Raw genomic sequence first — 20449 nt, forward strand, 5'->3', positions numbered from 1 at the left:
TAAAAAAAAAAAAAAAAAAAAAGAGTCCAAACAATGACCCCTGCTACGGGTAGTGTTGCAAGTGTTATGCGACTTCAGCTAATGATGGGTCCATCCGATATTATTCCATCCAAAAGTTTTGGGTGGAGGCACAGGTCACAGAGGGAGTTCTGCTTCGACGTCAGCCCGAGCCAAAGGACATGCGTTGGCCGGGAATCGAACCCGGGTCAACTGCTTGGAAGGCAGCTATGCTCACCACTATACCACCAACGCAGCAGGCATTCAGCAACTTGTGCCGTCAGTAAGAAGACTCGAAGTGCACGAGTCGCCGATAGGGCTAGAGGAGCAGATGAGATCTTTGTTCAGACCCGTCACTAAAGAGAGCCTTCAAGAATTTGCATCCCGTCACGTACAAGAAAACGCTGCCTTCCCATCCGGCTAAATAAACACGAAGTGGTCAAACGCAGAGAGTGCCCATTCAGACGATGACCAGTGGCAAGCCCTCTCGCAGCATGCTGGCGGACGGTCAAACTGATTCTGCTCTTGACATTTCGATGTAGCTCTGCAGTGAGCAGAGCACTCAAAAATACAGGTCACTCGCAAAAGTTCCCCTCCACGGAAATCTTTAGTAAAAGGCGAAAGATTTATGCGACAATGAAGAGAAACTCGAGCTGTGTCTGCAAACGCTCGGGCCTGTGCGCTGCCTCTGTTAAACTAATATGCTCGCCAAGGGTCATCAAGGGTGACAACGCCTGCCCACATGTGTTTCGTCAGCACCCCCCCCCCCACTCCAAAACGGAGGAGTAAAACTCAAAAAAGTCCCCTCGGCCCACCAATAACCAAAAGCCCAATCAAGGCAATCTCTTTCTCATGCCTCTATCTGAAAAGTTGGATAAAATCTTATATGAAAAAAAAAAGTCTTTTAAAGAAATCCCTTATTCCGAGGTCACCGTAGCCACCAGATCCAGTCTGTATCCGCTTCAGTCACCCGGATCCAGTCCGTATCCAGAGAAGATGGTGGATCAACACCTAGAAAGGACCTCTATGGCCCAGAAACACAGCGGAGACCGTGACAACTAGATGAGCCGCAGATACAAATCCCCTGTAAAGACCACCTGGACAAGACCACAGGAAACAGATGATTCTTCTGCACAGTCTGACATTCCTGCAGCCTGGAGCTGATCTACTGGTTTCGTCTGACAAGGGGAGAACTGTCTCCCCGACTGAGCCTGGTTTCTCACCGGGTTTTTTCTCCATCTTTTCACCGATCGAGTTTTGGTTTCTTGCCTCTGTCGCCTCTGGCAGGCGGAGCTTGGGACACTTCATGTACAGAGATATCGTTGACTTGATTGCAAATTATTGCACAGATACTATTTAAAACTGAACTTAGCTGAATGATGTCATCAAAGAGTTCAATAACGAAATGCCTTTAACTGTCATTTTGCTTTTTGACGCACTGTGTTCCTAATTAATGTTGTTCAGTTGCATTGACGCAATACTTTTTGTTTAAAGCGCAATTTAAAAAAAAAAAAAAAAAAAGAGTCCAAACAATGACCCCTGCTACGGGTAGTGTTCCAAGTGTTATGCGACTTCAGCTAATGATGGGTCCATCAGAAATTTTACGGTGCTAGGGCTGGGTCTGCGTCAGAAGAAGCCATGCATTGTTTAGTTATGTCAGTGCAGTGCCGTCGGTTGGGGGAGAAACGGCAGCATGCACGGCTCCTCGTTAGTATAGTGGACAGTATCTCCGCCTGTCACGCGGAAGACCGGGGTTCGATTCCCCGACGGGGAGAGCTGGTTCTTTTCGTCTTCCGAACGATCCATCCAAAATTTTTGGTTGGAGTCGCAGGTCACAGAAGGAGTTCTGCTTCGACGTCAGCCCGAGCCAAAGGACATGCGTTGGCCGGGAATCGAACCCGGGTCAACTGCTTGGAAGGCAGCTATGCTCACCACTATACCACCAACGCAGGTGGAAGTCAGCAGCTTTATTGACGCACTGTGTTCCTAATTAATGTTGTTCAGTTGCATTGACACAATACTTTTTGTTTAAAGCGCAATTTAAAAAAAAAAAAAAAAAAAAGAGTCCAAACAATGACCCCTGCTACGGGTAGTGTTGCAAGTGTTATGCGACTTCAGCTAATGATGGGTCCATCCGATATTATTCCATCCAAAAGTTTTGGGTGGAGGCACAGGTCACAGAGGGAGTTCTGCTTCGACGTCAGCCCGAGCCAAAGGACATGCGTTGGCCGGGAATCGAACCCGGGTCAACTGCTTGGAAGGCAGCTATGCTCACCACTATACCACCAACGCAGCAGGCATTCAGCAACTTGCGCCGTCAGTAAGAAGACTCGAAGTGCACGAGTCGCCGATAGGGCTAGAGGAGCAGATGAGATCTTTGTTCAGACCCGTCACTAAAGAGAGCCTTCAAGAATTTGCATCCCGTCACGTACAAGAAAACGCTGCCTTCCCATCAGGCTAAATAAACACGAAGTGGTCAAACGCAGAGAGTGCCCATTCAGACGATGACCAGTGGCAAGCCCTCTCGCAGCATGCTGGCGGACGGTCAAACTGATTCTGCTCTTGACATTTCGATGTAGCTCTGCAGTGAGCAGAGCACCCAAAAATACAGGTCACTCACAAAAGTTCCCCTCCACGGAAATCTTTAGTAAAAGGCGAAAGATTTATGCGACAATGAAGAGAAACTCGAGCTGTGTCTCCAAACGCTCGGGCCTGTGCGCTGCCTCTGTTAAACTACTACGCTCGCCAAAGGTCATCAAGGGTGACAACGCCTGCCCACATGTGTTTCGTCAGCACCCCCCCCCCCCACTCCAAAACGGAGGAGTAAAACTCAATAAAGTCCCCTCGGCCCACCAATAACCAAAAGCCCAATCAAGGCAATCTCTTTCTCATGCCTCTATCTGAAAAGTTGGATAAAATCTTATATGAAAAAAAAAGTATTTTAAAGAAATCCCTTATTCCGAGGTCACCGTAGCCACCAGATCCAGTCTGTAACCGCTTCAGTCACCCGGATCCAGTCCGTATCCAGAGAAGATGGTGGATCAACACCTAGAAAGGACCTCTATGGCCCAGAAACACAGCGGAGACCGTGACAACTAGATGAGCCGCAGATACAAATCCCCTGTAAAGACCACCTGGACAAGACCACAGGAAACAGATGATTCTTCTGCACAGTCTGACATTCCTGCAGCCTGGAGCTGATCTACTGGTTTCGTCTGACAAGGGGAGAACTGTCTCCCCGACTGAGCCTGGTTTCTCACCGGGTTTTTTCTCCATCTTTTCACCGATCGAGTTTTGGTTTCTTGCCTCTGTCGCCTCTGGCAGGCGGAGCTTGGGACACTTCATGTACAGAGATATCGTTGACTTGATTGCAAATTATTGCACAGATACTATTTAAAACTGAACTTAGCTGAATGATGTCATCAAAGAGTTCAATAACGAAATGCCTTTAACTGTCATTTTGCTTTTTGACGCACTGTGTTCCTAATTAATGTTGTTCAGTTGCATTGACGCAATACTTTTTGTTTAAAGCGCAATTTAAAAAAAAAAAAAAAAAAAAAAGAGTCCAAACAATGACCCCTGCTACGGGTAGTGTTCCAAGTGTTATGCGACTTCAGCTAATGATGGGTCCATCAGAAATTTTACGGTGCTAGGGCTGGGTCTGCGTCAGAAGAAGCCATGCATTGTTTAGTTATGTCAGTGCAGTGCCGTCGGTTGGGGGAGAAACGGCAGCATGCACGGCTCCTCGTTAGTATAGTGGACAGTATCTCCGCCTGTCACGCGGAAGACAGGGGTTCGATTCCCCGACGGGGAGAGCTGGTTCTTTTCGTCTTCCGAACGATCCATCCAAAATTTTTGGTTGGAGTCGCAGGTCACAGAAGGAGTTCTGCTTCGACGTCAGCCCGAGCCAAAGGACATGCGTTGGCCGGGAATCGAACCCGGGTCAACTGCTTGGAAGGCAGCTATGCTCACCACTATACCACCAACGCAGGTGGAAGTCAGCAGCTTTATTGACGCACTGTGTTCCTAATTAATGTTGTTCAGTTGCATTGACACAATACTTTTTGTTTAAAGCGCAATTTAAAAAAAAAAAAAAAAAAAAAGAGTCCAAACAATGACCCCTGCTACGGGTAGTGTTGCAAGTGTTATGCGACTTCAGCTAATGATGGGTCCATCCGATATTATTCCATCCAAAAGTTTTGGGTGGAGGCACAGGTCACAGAGGGAGTTCTGCTTCGACGTCAGCCCGAGCCAAAGGACATGCGTTGGCCGGGAATCGAACCCGGGTCAACTGCTTGGAAGGCAGCTATGCTCACCACTATACCACCAACGCAGCAGGCATTCAGCAACTTGCGCCGTCAGTAAGAAGACTCGAAGTGCACGAGTCGCCGATAGGGCTAGAGGAGCAGATGAGATCTTTGTTCAGACCCGTCACTAAAGAGAGCCTTCAAGAATTTGCATCCCGTCACGTACAAGAAAACGCTGCCTTCCCATCCGGCTAAATAAACACGAAGTGGTCAAACGCAGAGAGTGCCCATTCAGACGATGACCAGTGGCAAGCCCTCTCGCAGCATGCTGGCGGACGGTCAAACTGATTCTGCTCTTGACATTTCGATGTAGCTCTGCAGTGAGCAGAGCACCCAAAAATACAGGTCACTCGCAAAAGTTCCCCTCCACGGAAATCTTTAGTAAAAGGCGAAAGATTTATGCGACAATGAAGAGAAACTCGAGCTGTGTCTCCAAACGCTCGGGCCTGTGCGCTGCCTCTGTTAAACTACTACGCTCGCCAAAGGTCATCAAGGGTGACAACGCCTGCCCACATGTGTTTCGTCAGCACCCCCCCCCCCCCACTCCAAAACGGAGGAGTAAAACTCAATAAAGTCCCCTCGGCCCACCAATAACCAAAAGCCCAATCAAGGCAATCTCTTTCTCATGCCTCTATCTGAAAAGTTGGATAAAATCTTATATGAAAAAAAAAGTATTTTAAAGAAATCCCTTATTCCGAGGTCACCGTGGCCACCAGATCCAGTCTGTAACCGCTTCAGTCACCCGGATCCAGTCCGTATCCAGAGAAGATGGTGGATCAACACCTAGAAAGGACCTCTATGGCCCAGAAACACAGCGGAGACCGTGACAACTAGATGAGCCGCAGATACAAATCCCCTGTAAAGACCACCTGGACAAGACCACAGGAAACAGATGATTCTTCTGCACAGTCTGACATTCCTGCAGCCTGGAGCTGATCTACTGGTTTCGTCTGACAAGGGGAGAACTGTCTCCCCGACTGAGCCTGGTTTCTCACCGGGTTTTTTCTCCATCTTTTCACCGATCGAGTTTTGGTTTCTTGCCTCTGTCGCCTCTGGCAGGCGGAGCTTGGGACACTTCATGTACAGAGATATCGTTGACTTGATTGCAAATTATTGCACAGATACTATTTAAAACTGAACTTAGCTGAATGATGTCATCAAAGAGTTCAATAACGAAATGCCTTTAACTGTCATTTTGCTTTTTGACGCACTGTGTTCCTAATTAATGTTGTTCAGTTGCATTGACGCAATACTTTTTGTTTAAAGCGCAATTTAAAAAAAAAAAAAAAAAAAAAAGAGTCCAAACAATGACCCCTGCTACGGGTAGTGTTCCAAGTGTTATGCGACTTCAGCTAATGATGGGTCCATCAGAAATTTTACGGTGCTAGGGCTGGGTCTGCGTCAGAAGAAGCCATGCATTGTTTAGTTATGTCAGTGCAGTGCCGTCGGTTGGGGGAGAAACGGCAGCATGCACGGCTCCTCGTTAGTATAGTGGACAGTATCTCCGCCTGTCACGCGGAAGACAGGGGTTCGATTCCCCGACGGGGAGAGCTGGTTCTTTTCGTCTTCCGAACGATCCATCCAAAATTTTTGGTTGGAGTCGCAGGTCACAGAAGGAGTTCTGCTTCGACGTCAGCCCGAGCCAAAGGACATGCGTTGGCCGGGAATCGAACCCGGGTCAACTGCTTGGAAGGCAGCTATGCTCACCACTATACCACCAACGCAGGTGGAAGTCAGCAGCTTTATTGACGCACTGTGTTCCTAATTAATGTTGTTCAGTTGCATTGACACAATACTTTTTGTTTAAAGCGCAATTTAAAAAAAAAAAAAAAAAAAAAGAGTCCAAACAATGACCCCTGCTACGGGTAGTGTTGCAAGTGTTATGCGACTTCAGCTAATGATGGGTCCATCCGATATTATTCCATCCAAAAGTTTTGGGTGGAGGCACAGGTCACAGAGGGAGTTCTGCTTCGACGTCAGCCCGAGCCAAAGGACATGCGTTGGCCGGGAATCGAACCCGGGTCAACTGCTTGGAAGGCAGCTATGCTCACCACTATACCACCAACGCAGCAGGCATTCAGCAACTTGCGCCGTCAGTAAGAAGACTCGAAGTGCACGAGTCGCCGATAGGGCTAGAGGAGCAGATGAGATCTTTGTTCAGACCCGTCACTAAAGAGAGCCTTCAAGAATTTGCATCCCGTCACGTACAAGAAAACGCTGCCTTCCCATCCGGCTAAATAAACACGAAGTGGTCAAACGCAGAGAGTGCCCATTCAGACGATGACCAGTGGCAAGCCCTCTCGCAGCATGCTGGCGGACGGTCAAACTGATTCTGCTCTTGACATTTCGATGTAGCTCTGCAGTGAGCAGAGCACTCAAAAATACAGGTCACTCGCAAAAGTTCCCCTCCACGGAAATCTTTAGTAAAAGGCGAAAGATTTATGCGACAATGAAGAGAAACTCGAGCTGTGTCTGCAAACGCTCGGGCCTGTGCGCTGCCTCTGTTAAACTAATATGCTCGCCAAGGGTCATCAAGGGTGACAACGCCTGCCCACATGTGTTTCGTCAGCACCCCCCCCCCCCACTCCAAAACGGAGGAGTAAAACTCAAAAAAGTCCCCTCGGCCCACCAATAACCAAAAGCCCAATCAAGGCAATCTCTTTCTCATGCCTCTATCTGAAAAGTTGGATAAAATCTTATATGAAAAAAAAAAGTCTTTTAAAGAAATCCCTTATTCCGAGGTCACCGTAGCCACCAGATCCAGTCTGTATCCGCTTCAGTCACCCGGATCCAGTCCGTATCCAGAGAAGATGGTGGATCAACACCTAGAAAGGACCTCTATGGCCCAGAAACACAGCGGAGACCGTGACAACTAGATGAGCCGCAGATACAAATCCCCTGTAAAGACCACCTGGACAAGACCACAGGAAACAGATGATTCTTCTGCACAGTCTGACATTCCTGCAGCCTGGAGCTGATCTACTGGTTTCGTCTGACAAGGGGAGAACTGTCTCCCCGACTGAGCCTGGTTTCTCACCGGGTTTTTTCTCCATCTTTTCACCGATCGAGTTTTGGTTTCTTGCCTCTGTCGCCTCTGGCAGGCGGAGCTTGGGACACTTCATGTACAGAGATATCGTTGACTTGATTGCAAATTATTGCACAGATACTATTTAAAACTGAACTTAGCTGAATGATGTCATCAAAGAGTTCAATAACGAAATGCCTTTAACTGTCATTTTGCTTTTTGACGCACTGTGTTCCTAATTAATGTTGTTCAGTTGCATTGATGCAATACTTTTTGTTTAAAGCGCAATTAAAAAAAAAAAAAAAAAAAAAAGAGTCCAAACAATGACCCCTGCTACGGGTAGTGTTAAAAGTGTTATGCGACTTCAGCTAATGATGGGTCCATCAGAAATTTTACGGTGCTAGGGCTGGGTCTGCGTCAGAAGAAGCCATGCATTGTTTAGTTATGTCAGTGCAGTGCCGTCGGTTGGGGGAGAAACGGCAGCATGCACGGCTCCTCGTTAGTATAGTGGACAGTATCTCCGCCTGTCACGCGGAAGACCGGGGTTCGATTCCCCGACGGGGAGAGCTGGTTCTTTTCGTCTTCCGAACGATCCATCCAAAATTTTTGGTTGGAGTCGCAGGTCACAGAAGGAGTTCTGCTTCGACGTCAGCCCGAGCCAAAGGACATGCGTTGGCCGGGAATCGAACCCGGGTCAACTGCTTGGAAGGCAGCTATGCTCACCACTATACCACCAACGCAGGTGGAAGTCAGCAGCTTTATTGACGCACTGTGTTCCTAATTAATGTTGTTCAGTTGCATTGACACAATACTTTTTGTTTAAAGCGCAATTTAAAAAAAAAAAAAAAAAAAAAAAAGAGTCCAAACAATGACCCCTGCTACGGGTAGTGTTGCAAGTGTTATGCGACTTCAGCTAATGATGGGTCCATCCGATATTATTCCATCCAAAAGTTTTGGGTGGAGGCACAGGTCACAGAGGGAGTTCTGCTTCGACGTCAGCCCGAGCCAAAGGACATGCGTTGGCCGGGAATCGAACCCGGGTCAACTGCTTGGAAGGCAGCTATGCTCACCACTATACCACCAACGCAGCAGGCATTCAGCAACTTGCGCCGTCAGTAAGAAGACTCGAAGTGCACGAGTCGCCGATAGGGCTAGAGGAGCAGATGAGATCTTTGTTCAGACCCGTCACTAAAGAGAGCCTTCAAGAATTTGCATCCCGTCACGTACAAGAAAACGCTGCCTTCCCATCCGGCTAAATAAACACGAAGTGGTCAAACGCAGAGAGTGCCCATTCAGACGATGACCAGTGGCAAGCCCTCTCGCAGCATGCTGGCGGACGGTCAAACTGATTCTGCTCTTGACATTTCGATGTAGCTCTGCAGTGAGCAGAGCACCCAAAAATACAGGTCACTCGCAAAAGTTCCCCTCCACGGAAATCTTTAGTAAAAGGCGAAAGATTTATGCGACAATGAAGAGAAACTCGAGCTGTGTCTCCAAACGCTCGGGCCTGTTCGCTGCCTCTGTTAAACTACTACGCTCGCCAAGGGTCATCAAGGGTGACAACGCCTGCCCACATGTGTTTCGTCAGCACCCCCCCCCCCCCCCACTCCAAAACGGAGGAGTAAAACTCAAAAAAGTCCCCTCGGCCCACCAATAACCAAAAGCCCAATCAAGGCAATCTCTTTCTCATGCCTCTATCTGAAAAGTTGGATGAAATCTTATATGAAAAAAAAAGTATTTTAAAGAAATCCCTTATTCCGAGGTCACCGTAGCCACCAGATCCAGTCTGTAACCGCTTCAGTCACCCGGATCCAGTCCGTATCCAGAGAAGATGGTGGATCAACACCTAGAAAGGACCTCTATGGCCCAGAAACACAGCGGAGACCGTGACAACTAGATGAGCCGCAGATACAAATCCCCTGTAAAGACCACCTGGACAAGACCACAGGAAACAGATGATTCTTCTGCACAGTCTGACATTCCTGCAGCCTGGAGCTGATCTACTGGTTTCGTCTGACAAGGGGAGAACTGTCTCCCCGACTGAGCCTGGTTTCTCACCGGGTTTTTTCTCCATCTTTTCACCGATCGAGTTTTGGTTTCTTGCCTCTGTCGCCTCTGGCAGGCGGAGCTTGGGACACTTCATGTACAGAGATATCGTTGACTTGATTGCAAATTATTGCACAGATACTATTTAAAACTGAACTTAGCTGAATGATGTCATCAAAGAGTTCAATAACGAAATGCCTTTAACTGTCATTTTGCTTTTTGACGCACTGTGTTCCTAATTAATGTTGTTCAGTTGCATTGACGCAATACTTTTTGTTTAAAGCGCAATTTAAAAAAAAAAAAAAAAAAAAGAGTCCAAACAATGACCCCTGCTACGGGTAGTGTTCCAAGTGTTAAGCGACTTCAGCTAATGATGGGTCCATCAGAAATTTTACGGTGCTAGGGCTGGGTCTGCGTCAGAAGAAGCCATGCATTGTTTAGTTATGTCAGTGCAGTGCCGTCGGTTGGGGGAGAAACGGCAGCATGCACGGCTCCTCGTTAGTATAGTGGACAGTATCTCCGCCTGTCACGCGGAAGACCGGGGTTCGATTCCCCGACGGGGAGAGCTGGTTCTTTTCGTCTTCCGAACGATCCATCCAAAATTTTTGGTTGGAGTCGCAGGTCACAGAAGGAGTTCTGCTTCGACGTCAGCCCGAGCCAAAGGACATGCGTTGGCCGGGAATCGAACCCGGGTCAACTGCTTGGAAGGCAGCTATGCTCACCACTATACCACCAACGCAGGCGGAAGTCAGCAGCTTTATTGACGCACTGTGTTCCTAATTAATGTTGTTCAGTTGCATTGACACAATACTTTTTGTTTAAAGCGCAATTTAAAAAAAAAAAAAAAAAAAAAGAGTCCAAACAATGACCCCTGCTACGGGTAGTGTTGCAAGTGTTATGCGACTTCAGCTAATGATGGGTCCATCCGATATTATTCCATCCAAAAGTTTTGGGTGGAGGCACAGGTCACAGAGGGAGTTCTGCTTCGACGTCAGCCCGAGCCAAAGGACATGCGTTGGCCGGGAATCGAACCCGGGTCAACTGCTTGGAAGGCAGCTATGCTCACCACTATACCACCAACGCAGCAGGCATTCAGCAACTTGTGCCGTCAGTAAGAAGACTCGAAGTGCACGAGTCGCCGATAGGGCTAGAGGAGCAGATGAGATCTTTGTTCAGACCCGTCACTAAAGAGAGCCTTCAAGAATTTGCATCCCGTCACGTACAAGAAAACGCTGCCTTCCCATCCGGCTAAATAAACACGAAGTGGTCAAACGCAGAGAGTGCCCATTCAGACGATGACCAGTGGCAAGCCCTCTCGCAGCATGCTGGCGGACGGTCAAACTGATTCTGCTCTTGACATTTCGATGTAGCTCTGCAGTGAGCAGAGCACTCAAAAATACAGGTCACTCGCAAAAGTTCCCCTCCACGGAAATCTTTAGTAAAAGGCGAAAGATTTATGCGACAATGAAGAGAAACTCGAGCTGTGTCTGCAAACGCTCGGGCCTGTGCGCTGCCTCTGTTAAACTAATATGCTCGCCAAGGGTCATCAAGGGTGACAACGCCTGCCCACATGTGTTTCGTCAGCACCCCCCCCCCACTCCAAAACGGAGGAGTAAAACTCAAAAAAGTCCCCTCGGCCCACCAATAACCAAAAGCCCAATCAAGGCAATCTCTTTCTCATGCCTCTATCTGAAAAGTTGGATAAAATCTTATATGAAAAAAAAAAGTCTTTTAAAGAAATCCCTTATTCCGAGGTCACCGTAGCCACCAGATCCAGTCTGTATCCGCTTCAGTCACCCGGATCCAGTCCGTATCCAGAGAAGATGGTGGATCAACACCTAGAAAGGACCTCTATGGCCCAGAAACACAGCGGAGACCGTGACAACTAGATGAGCCGCAGATACAAATCCCCTGTAAAGACCACCTGGACAAGACCACAGGAAACAGATGATTCTTCTGCACAGTCTGACATTCCTGCAGCCTGGAGCTGATCTACTGGTTTCGTCTGACAAGGGGAGAACTGTCTCCCCGACTGAGCCTGGTTTCTCACCGGGTTTTTTCTCCATCTTTTCACCGATCGAGTTTTGGTTTCTTGCCTCTGTCGCCTCTGGCAGGCGGAGCTTGGGACACTTCATGTACAGAGATATCGTTGACTTGATTGCAAATTATTGCACAGATACTATTTAAAACTGAACTTAGCTGAATGATGTCATCAAAGAGTTCAATAACGAAATGCCTTTAACTGTCATTTTGCTTTTTGACGCACTGTGTTCCTAATTAATGTTGTTCAGTTGCATTGACGCAATACTTTTTGTTTAAAGCGCAATTTAAAAAAAAAAAAAAAAAAAGAGTCCAAACAATGACCCCTGCTACGGGTAGTGTTCCAAGTGTTATGCGACTTCAGCTAATGATGGGTCCATCAGAAATTTTACGGTGCTAGGGCTGGGTCTGCGTCAGAAGAAGCCATGCATTGTTTAGTTATGTCAGTGCAGTGCCGTCGGTTGGGGGAGAAACGGCAGCATGCACGGCTCCTCGTTAGTATAGTGGACAGTATCTCCGCCTGTCACGCGGAAGACCGGGGTTCGATTCCCCGACGGGGAGAGCTGGTTCTTTTCGTCTTCCGAACGATCCATCCAAAATTTTTGGTTGGAGTCGCAGGTCACAGAAGGAGTTCTGCTTCGACGTCAGCCCGAGCCAAAGGACATGCGTTGGCCGGGAATCGAACCCGGGTCAACTGCTTGGAAGGCAGCTATGCTCACCACTATACCACCAACGCAGGTGGAAGTCAGCAGCTTTATTGACGCACTGTGTTCCTAATTAATGTTGTTCAGTTGCATTGACACAATACTTTTTGTTTAAAGCGCAATTTAAAAAAAAAAAAAAAAAAAAGAGTCCAAACAATGACCCCTGCTACGGGTAGTGTTGCAAGTGTTATGCGACTTCAGCTAATGATGGGTCCATCCGATATTATTCCATCCAAAAGTTTTGGGTGGAGGCACAGGTCACAGAGGGAGTTCTGCTTCGACGTCAGCCCGAGCCAAAGGACATGCGTTGGCCGGGAATCGAACCCGGGTCAACTGCTTGGAAGGCAGCTATGCTCACCACTATACCACCAACGCAGCAGGCATTCAGCAACTTGCGCCGTCAGTAAGAAGACTCGAAGTGCACGAGTCGCCGATAGGGCTAGAGGAGCAGATGAGATCTTTGTTCAGACCCGTCACTAAAGAGAGCCTTCAAGAATTTGCATCCCGTCACGTACAAGAAAACGCTGCCTTCCCATCAGGCTAAATAAACACGAAGTGGTCAAACGCAGAGAGTGCCCATTCAGACGATGACCAGTGGCAAGCCCTCTCGCAGCATGCTGGCGGACGGTCAAACTGATTCTGCTCTTGACATTTCGATGTAGCTCTGCAGTGAGCAGAGCACCCAAAAATACAGGTCACTCACAAAAGTTCCCCTCCACGGAAATCTTTAGTAAAAGGCGAAATATTTATGCGACAATGAAGAGAAACTCGAGCTGTGTCTCCAAACGCTCGGGCCTGTGCGCTGCCTCTGTTAAACTACTACGCTCGCCAAAGGTCATCAAGGGTGACAACGCCTGCCCACATGTGTTTCGTCAGCACCCCCCCCCCCCACTCCAAAACGGAGGAGTAAAACTCAATAAAGTCCCCTCGGCCCACCAATAACCAAAAGCCCAATCAAGGCAATCTCTTTCTCATGCCTCTATCTGAAAAGTTGGATAAAATCTTATATGAAAAAAAAAGTATTTTAAAGAAATCCCTTATTCCGAGGTCACCGTAGCCACCAGATCCAGTCTGTAACCGCTTCAGTCACCCGGATCCAGTCCGTATCCAGAGAAGATGGTGGATCAACACCTAGAAAGGACCTCTATGGCCCAGAAACACAGCGGAGACCGTGACAACTAGATGAGCCGCAGATACAAATCCCCTGTAAAGACCACCTGGACAAGACCACAGGAAACAGATGATTCTTCTGCACAGTCTGACATTCCTGCAGCCTGGAGCTGATCTACTGGTTTCGTCTGACAAGGGGAGAACTGTCTCCCCGACTGAGCCTGGTTTCTCACCGGGTTTTTTCTCCATCTTTTCACCGATCGAGTTTTGGTTTCTTGCCTCTGTCGCCTCTGGCAGGCGGAGCTTGGGACACTTCATGTACAGAGATATCGTTGACTTGATTGCAAATTATTGCACAGATACTATTTAAAACTGAACTTAGCTGAATGATGTCATCAAAGAGTTCAATAACGAAATGCCTTTAACTGTCATTTTGCTTTTTGACGCACTGTGTTCCTAATTAATGTTGTTCAGTTGCATTGACGCAATACTTTTTGTTTAAAGCGCAATTTAAAAAAAAAAAAAAAAAAAAAAGAGTCCAAACAATGACCCCTGCTACGGGTAGTGTTCCAAGTGTTATGCGACTTCAGCTAATGATGGGTCCATCAGAAATTTTACGGTGCTAGGGCTGGGTCTGCGTCAGAAGAAGCCATGCATTGTTTAGTTATGTCAGTGCAGTGCCGTCGGTTGGGGGAGAAACGGCAGCATGCACGGCTCCTCGTTAGTATAGTGGACAGTATCTCCGCCTGTCACGCGGAAGACAGGGGTTCGATTCCCCGACGGGGAGAGCTGGTTCTTTTCGTCTTCCGAACGATCCATCCAAAATTTTTGGTTGGAGTCGCAGGTCACAGAAGGAGTTCTGCTTCGACGTCAGCCCGAGCCAAAGGACATGCGTTGGCCGGGAATCGAACCCGGGTCAACTGCTTGGAAGGCAGCTATGCTCACCACTATACCACCAACGCAGGTGGAAGTCAGCAGCTTTATTGACGCACTGTGTTCCTAATTAATGTTGTTCAGTTGCATTGACACAATACTTTTTGTTTAAAGCGCAATTTAAAAAAAAAAAAAAAAAAAAAGAGTCCAAACAATGACCCCTGCTACGGGTAGTGTTGCAAGTGTTATGCGACTTCAGCTAATGATGGGTCCATCCGATATTATTCCATCCAAAAGTTTTGGGTGGAGGCACAGGTCACAGAGGGAGTTCTGCTTCGACGTCAGCCCGAGCCAAAGGACATGCGTTGGCCGGGAATCGAACCCGGGTCAACTGCTTGGAAGGCAGCTATGCTCACCACTATACCACCAACGCAGCAGGCATTCAGCAACTTGCGCCGTCAGTAAGAAGACTCGAAGTGCACGAGTCGCCGATAGGGCTAGAGGAGCAGATGAGATCTTTGTTCAGACCCGTCACTAAAGAGAGCCTTCAAGAATTTGCATCCCGTCACGTACAAGAAAACGCTGCCTTCCCATCCGGCTAAATAAACACGAAGTGGTCAAACGCAGAGAGTGCCCATTCAGACGATGACCAGTGGCAAGCCCTCTCGCAGCATGCTGGCGGACGGTCAAACTGATTCTGCTCTTGACATTTCGATGTAGCTCTGCAGTGAGCAGAGCACCCAAAAATACAGGTCACTCGCAAAAGTTCCCCTCCACGGAAATCTTTAGTAAAAGGCGAAAGATTTATGCGACAATGAAGAGAAACTCGAGCTGTGTCTCCAAACGCTCGGGCCTGTGCGCTGCCTCTGTTAAACTACTACGCTCGCCAAAGGTCATCAAGGGTGACAACGCCTGCCCACATGTGTTTCGTCAGCACCCCCCCCCCCCCACTCCAAAACGGAGGAGTAAAACTCAATAAAGTCCCCTCGGCCCACCAATAACCAAAAGCCCAATCAAGGCAATCTCTTTCTCATGCCTCTATCTGAAAAGTTGGATAAAATCTTATATGAAAAAAAAAGTATTTTAAAGAAATCCCTTATTCCGAGGTCACCGTAGCCACCAGATCCAGTCTGTAACCGCTTCAGTCACCCGGATCCAGTCCGTATCCAGAGAAGATGGTGGATCAACACCTAGAAAGGACCTCTATGGCCCAGAAACACAGCGGAGACCGTGACAACTAGATGAGCCGCAGATACAAATCCCCTGTAAAGACCACCTGGACAAGACCACAGGAAACAGATGATTCTTCTGCACAGTCTGACATTCCTGCAGCCTGGAGCTGATCTACTGGTTTCGTCTGACAAGGGGAGAACTGTCTCCCCGACTGAGCCTGGTTTCTCACCGGGTTTTTTCTCCATCTTTTCACCGATCGAGTTTTGGTTTCTTGCCTCTGTCGCCTCTGGCAGGCGGAGCTTGGGACACTTCATGTACAGAGATATCGTTGACTTGATTGCAAATTATTGCACAGATACTATTTAAAACTGAACTTAGCTGAATGATGTCATCAAAGAGTTCAATAACGAAATGCCTTTAACTGTCATTTTGCTTTTTGACGCACTGTGTTCCTAATTAATGTTGTTCAGTTGCATTGACGCAATACTTTTTGTTTAAAGCGCAATTTAAAAAAAAAAAAAAAAAAAAAAGAGTCCAAACAATGACCCCTGCTACGGGTAGTGTTCCAAGTGTTATGCGACTTCAGCTAATGATGGGTCCATCAGAAATTTTACGGTGCTAGGGCTGGGTCTGCGTCAGAAGAAGCCATGCATTGTTTAGTTATGTCAGTGCAGTGCCGTCGGTTGGGGGAGAAACGGCAGCATGCACGGCTCCTCGTTAGTATAGTGGACAGTATCTCCGCCTGTCACGCGGAAGACAGGGGTTCGATTCCCCGACGGGGAGAGCTGGTTCTTTTCGTCTTCCGAACGATCCATCCAAAATTTTTGGTTGGAGTCGCAGGTCACAGAAGGAGTTCTGCTTCGACGTCAGCCCGAGCCAAAGGACATGCGTTGGCCGGGAATCGAACCCGGGTCAACTGCTTGGAAGGCAGCTATGCTCACCACTATACCACCAACGCAGGTGGAAGTCAGCAGCTTTATTGACGCACTGTGTTCCTAATTAATGTTGTTCAGTTGCATTGACACAATACTTTTTGTTTAAAGCGCAATTTAAAAAAAAAAAAAAAAAAAAAGAGTCCAAACAATGACCCCTGCTACGGGTAGTGTTGCAAGTGTTATGCGACTTCAGCTAATGATGGGTCCATCCGATATTATTCCATCCAAAAGTTTTGGGTGGAGGCACAGGTCACAGAGGGAGTTCTGCTTCGACGTCAGCCCGAGCCAAAGGACATGCGTTGGCCGGGAATCGAACCCGGGTCAACTGCTTGGAAGGCAGCTATGCTCACCACTATACCACCAACGCAGCAGGCATTCAGCAACTTGCGCCGTCAGTAAGAAGACTCGAAGTGCACGAGTCGCCGATAGGGCTAGAGGAGCAGATGAGATCTTTGTTCAGACCCGTCACTAAAGAGAGCCTTCAAGAATTTGCATCCCGTCACGTACAAGAAAACGCTGCCTTCCCATCCGGCTAAATAAACACGAAGTGGTCAAACGCAGAGAGTGCCCATTCAGACGATGACCAGTGGCAAGCCCTCTCGCAGCATGCTGGCGGACGGTCAAACTGATTCTGCTCTTGACATTTCGATGTAGCTCTGCAGTGAGCAGAGCACCCAAAAATACAGGTCACTCGCAAAAGTTCCCCTCCACGGAAATCTTTAGTAAAAGGCGAAAGATTTATGCGACAATGAAGAGAAACTCGAGCTGTGTCTCCAAACGCTCGGGCCTGTGCGCTGCCTCTGTTAAACTACTACGCTCGCCAAGGGTCATCAAGGGTGACAACGCCTGCCCACATGTGTTTCGTCAGCACCCCCCCCCCCCACTCCAAAACGGAGGAGTAAAACTCAAAAAAGTCCCCTCGGCCCACCAATAACCAAAAGCCCAATCAAGGCAATCTCTTTCTCATGCCTCTATCTGAAAAGTTGGATAAAATCTTATATGAAAAAAAAAGTATTTTAAAGAAATCCCTTATTCCGAGGTCACCGTAGCCACCAGATCCAGTCTGTAACCGCTTCAGTCACCCGGATCCAGTCCGTATCCAGAGAAGATGGTGGATCAACACCTAGAAAGGACCTCTATGGCCCAGAAACACAGCGGAGACCGTGACAACTAGATGAGCCGCAGATACAAATCCCCTGTAAAGACCACCTGGACAAGACCACAGGAAACAGATGATTCTTCTGCACAGTCTGACATTCCTGCAGCCTGGAGCTGATCTACTGGTTTCGTCTGACAAGGGGAGAACTGTCTCCCCGACTGAGCCTGGTTTCTCACCGGGTTTTTTCTCCATCTTTTCACCGATCGAGTTTTGGTTTCTTGCCTCTGTCGCCTCTGGCAGGCGGAGCTTGGGACACTTCATGTACAGAGATATCGTTGAATTGATTGCAAATTATTGCACAGATACTATTTAAAACTGAACTTAGCTGAATGATGTCATCAAAGAGTTCAATAACGAAATGCCTTTAACTGTCATTTTGCTTTTTGACGCACTGTGTTCCTAATTAATGTTGTTCAGTTGCATTGACGCAATCCTTTTTGTTTAAAGCGCAATTTAAAAAAAAAAAAAAAAAAAAAAGAGTCCAAACAATGACCCCTGCTACGGGTAGTGTTCCAAGTGTTATGCGACTTCAGCTAATGATGGGTCCATCAGAAATTTTACGGTGCTAGGGCTGGGTCTGCGTCAGAAGAAGCCATGCATTGTTTAGTTATGTCAGTGCAGTGCCGTCGGTTGGGGGAGAAACGGCAGCATGCACGGCTCCTCGTTAGTATAGTGGACAGTATCTCCGCCTGTCACGCGGAAGACCGGGGTTCGATTCCCCGACGGGGAGAGCTGGTTCTTTTCGTCTTCCGAACGATCCATCCAAAATTTTTGGTTGGAGTCGCAGGTCACAGAAGGAGTTCTGCTTCGACGTCAGCCCGAGCCAAAGGACATGCGTTGGCCGGGAATCGAACCCGGGTCAACTGCTTGGAAGGCAGCTATGCTCACCACTATACCACCAACGCAGGTGGAAGTCAGCAGCTTTATTGACGCACTGTGTTCCTAATTAATGTTGTTCAGTTGCATTGACACAATACTTTTTGTTTAAAGCGCAATTTAAAAAAAAAAAAAAAAAAAAAAGAGTCCAAACAATGACCCCTGCTACGGGTAGTGTTGCAAGTGTTATGCGACTTCAGCTAATGATGGGTCCATCCGATATTATTCCATCCAAAAGTTTTGGGTGGAGGCACAGGTCACAGAGGGAGTTCTGCTTCGACGTCAGCCCGAGCCAAAGGACATGCGTTGGCCGGGAATCGAACCCGGGTCAACTGCTTGGAAGGCAGCTATGCTCACCACTATACCACCAACGCAGCAGGCATTCAGCAACTTGCGCCGTCAGTAAGAAGACTCGAAGTGCACGAGTCGCCGATAGGGCTAGAGGAGCAGATGAGATCTTTGTTCAGACCCGTCACTAAAGAGAGCCTTCAAGAATTTGCATCCCGTCACCTACAAGAAAACGCTGCCTTCCCATCCGGCTAAATAAACACGAAGTGGTCAAACGCAGAGAGTGCCCATTCAGACGATGACCAGTGGCAAGCCCTCTCGCAGCATGCTGGCGGACGGTCAAACTGATTCTGCTCTTGACATTTCGATGTAGCTCTGCAGTGAGCAGAGCACCCAAAAATACAGGTCACTCGCAAAAGTTCCCCTCCACGGAAATCTTTAGTAAAAGGCGAAAGATTTATGCGACAATGAAGAGAAACTCGAGCTGTGTCTCCAAACGCTCGGGCCTGTGCGCTGCCTCTGTTAAACTACTACGCTCGCCAAGGGTCATCAAGGGTGACAACGCCTGCCCACATGTGTTTCGTCAGCACCCCCCCCCCCCCCCACTCCAAAACGGAGGAGTAAAACTCAAAAAAGTCCCCTCGGCCCACCAATAACCAAAAGCCCAATCAAGGCAATCTCTTTCTCATGCCTCTATCTGAAAAGTTGGATAAAATCTTATATGAAAAAAAAAGTATTTTAAAGAAATCCCTTATTCCGAGGTCACCGTAGCCACCAGATCCAGTCTGTAACCGCTTCAGTCACCCGGATCCAGTCCGTATCCAGAGAAGATGGTGGATCAACACCTAGAAAGGACCTCTATGGCCCAGAAACACAGCGGAGACCGTGACAACTAGATGAGCCGCAGATACAAATCCCCTGTAAAGACCACCTGGACAAGACCACAGGAAACAGATGATTCTTCTGCACAGTCTGACATTCCTGCAGCCTGGAGCTGATCTACTGGTTTCGTCTGACAAGGGGAGAACTGTCTCCCCGACTGAGCCTGGTTTCTCACCGGGTTTTTTCTCCATCTTTTCACCGATCGAGTTTTGGTTTCTTGCCTCTGTCGCCTCTGGCAGGCGGAGCTTGGGACACTTCATGTACAGAGATATCGTTGACTTGATTGCAAATTATTGCACAGATACTATTTAAAACTGAACTTAGCTGAATGATGTCATCAAAGAGTTCAATAACGAAATGCCTTTAACTGTCATTTTGCTTTTTGACGCACTGTGTTCCTAATTAATGTTGTTCAGTTGCATTGACGCAATACTTTTTGTTTAAAGCGCAATTTAAAAAAAAAAAAAAAAAAAAAAGAGTCCAAACAATGACCCCTGCTACGGGTAGTGTTCCAAGTGTTATGCGACTTCAGCTAATGATGGGTCCATCAGAAATTTTACGGTGCTAGGGCTGGGTCTGCGTCAGAAGAAGCCATGCATTGTTTAGTTATGTCAGTGCAGTGCCGTCGGTTGGGGGAGAAACGGCAGCATCCACGGCTCCTCGTTAGTATAGTGGACAGTATCTCCGCCTGTCACGCGGAAGACCGGGGTTCGATTCCCCGACGGGGAGAGCTGGTTCTTTTCGTCTTCCGAACGATCCATCCAAAATTTTTGGTTGGAGTCGCAGGTCACAGAAGGAGTTCTGCTTCGACGTCAGCCCGAGCCAAAGGACATGCGTTGGCCGGGAATCGAACCCGGGTCAACTGCTTGGAAGGCAGCTATGCTCACCACTATACCACCAACGCAGGTGGAAGTCAGCAGCTTTATTGACGCACTGTGTTCCTAATTAATGTTGTTCAGTTGCATTGACACAATACTTTTTGTTTAAAGCGCAATTTAAAAAAAAAAAAAAAAAAAAAAAGAGTCCAAACAATG

At 47.8% G+C, this 20449-nt stretch overlaps 10 non-coding genes across 10 annotated transcripts; all 10 read right to left on the reverse strand.

The window, feature by feature from the left end:
• Nucleotides 1-537: 537 nt before the first annotated feature.
• Nucleotides 538-652, reverse strand: LOC127980913 (U5 spliceosomal RNA). Its single transcript, XR_008159913.1, has one exon. It is a non-coding gene; the product is annotated as a U5 spliceosomal RNA (small nuclear RNA).
• A 1922-nt stretch (nucleotides 653-2574) lies between these two features.
• LOC127980148 (U5 spliceosomal RNA) lies at nucleotides 2575-2690 on the reverse strand. Its single transcript, XR_008159186.1, has one exon. It is a non-coding gene; the product is annotated as a U5 spliceosomal RNA (small nuclear RNA).
• Nucleotides 2691-4615: 1925 nt separating this feature from the next.
• LOC127980341 (U5 spliceosomal RNA) lies at nucleotides 4616-4730 on the reverse strand. The gene has a single exon (XR_008159371.1). It is a non-coding gene; the product is annotated as a U5 spliceosomal RNA (small nuclear RNA).
• Nucleotides 4731-6657: 1927 nt separating this feature from the next.
• Nucleotides 6658-6772, reverse strand: LOC127980914 (U5 spliceosomal RNA). The gene has a single exon (XR_008159914.1). It is a non-coding gene; the product is annotated as a U5 spliceosomal RNA (small nuclear RNA).
• Nucleotides 6773-8701: 1929 nt separating this feature from the next.
• On the reverse strand, nucleotides 8702-8816 carry LOC127980342 (U5 spliceosomal RNA). The gene has a single exon (XR_008159372.1). It is a non-coding gene; the product is annotated as a U5 spliceosomal RNA (small nuclear RNA).
• Nucleotides 8817-10743: 1927 nt separating this feature from the next.
• On the reverse strand, nucleotides 10744-10858 carry LOC127980917 (U5 spliceosomal RNA). Its single transcript, XR_008159916.1, has one exon. It is a non-coding gene; the product is annotated as a U5 spliceosomal RNA (small nuclear RNA).
• Nucleotides 10859-12779: 1921 nt separating this feature from the next.
• LOC127981040 (U5 spliceosomal RNA) lies at nucleotides 12780-12895 on the reverse strand. Its single transcript, XR_008160033.1, has one exon. It is a non-coding gene; the product is annotated as a U5 spliceosomal RNA (small nuclear RNA).
• Nucleotides 12896-14820: 1925 nt separating this feature from the next.
• LOC127980343 (U5 spliceosomal RNA) lies at nucleotides 14821-14935 on the reverse strand. Its single transcript, XR_008159373.1, has one exon. It is a non-coding gene; the product is annotated as a U5 spliceosomal RNA (small nuclear RNA).
• A 1927-nt stretch (nucleotides 14936-16862) lies between these two features.
• On the reverse strand, nucleotides 16863-16977 carry LOC127980344 (U5 spliceosomal RNA). Its single transcript, XR_008159374.1, has one exon. It is a non-coding gene; the product is annotated as a U5 spliceosomal RNA (small nuclear RNA).
• A 1927-nt stretch (nucleotides 16978-18904) lies between these two features.
• LOC127980346 (U5 spliceosomal RNA) lies at nucleotides 18905-19019 on the reverse strand. The gene has a single exon (XR_008159375.1). It is a non-coding gene; the product is annotated as a U5 spliceosomal RNA (small nuclear RNA).
• Nucleotides 19020-20449: the final 1430 nt, after the last annotated feature.

The sequence above is a fragment of the Carassius gibelio genome, chromosome B19 (assembly GCF_023724105.1).
Source record: "Carassius gibelio isolate Cgi1373 ecotype wild population from Czech Republic chromosome B19, carGib1.2-hapl.c, whole genome shotgun sequence".
NCBI classification, from domain to species: Eukaryota; Metazoa; Chordata; class Actinopteri; order Cypriniformes; family Cyprinidae; genus Carassius; species Carassius gibelio.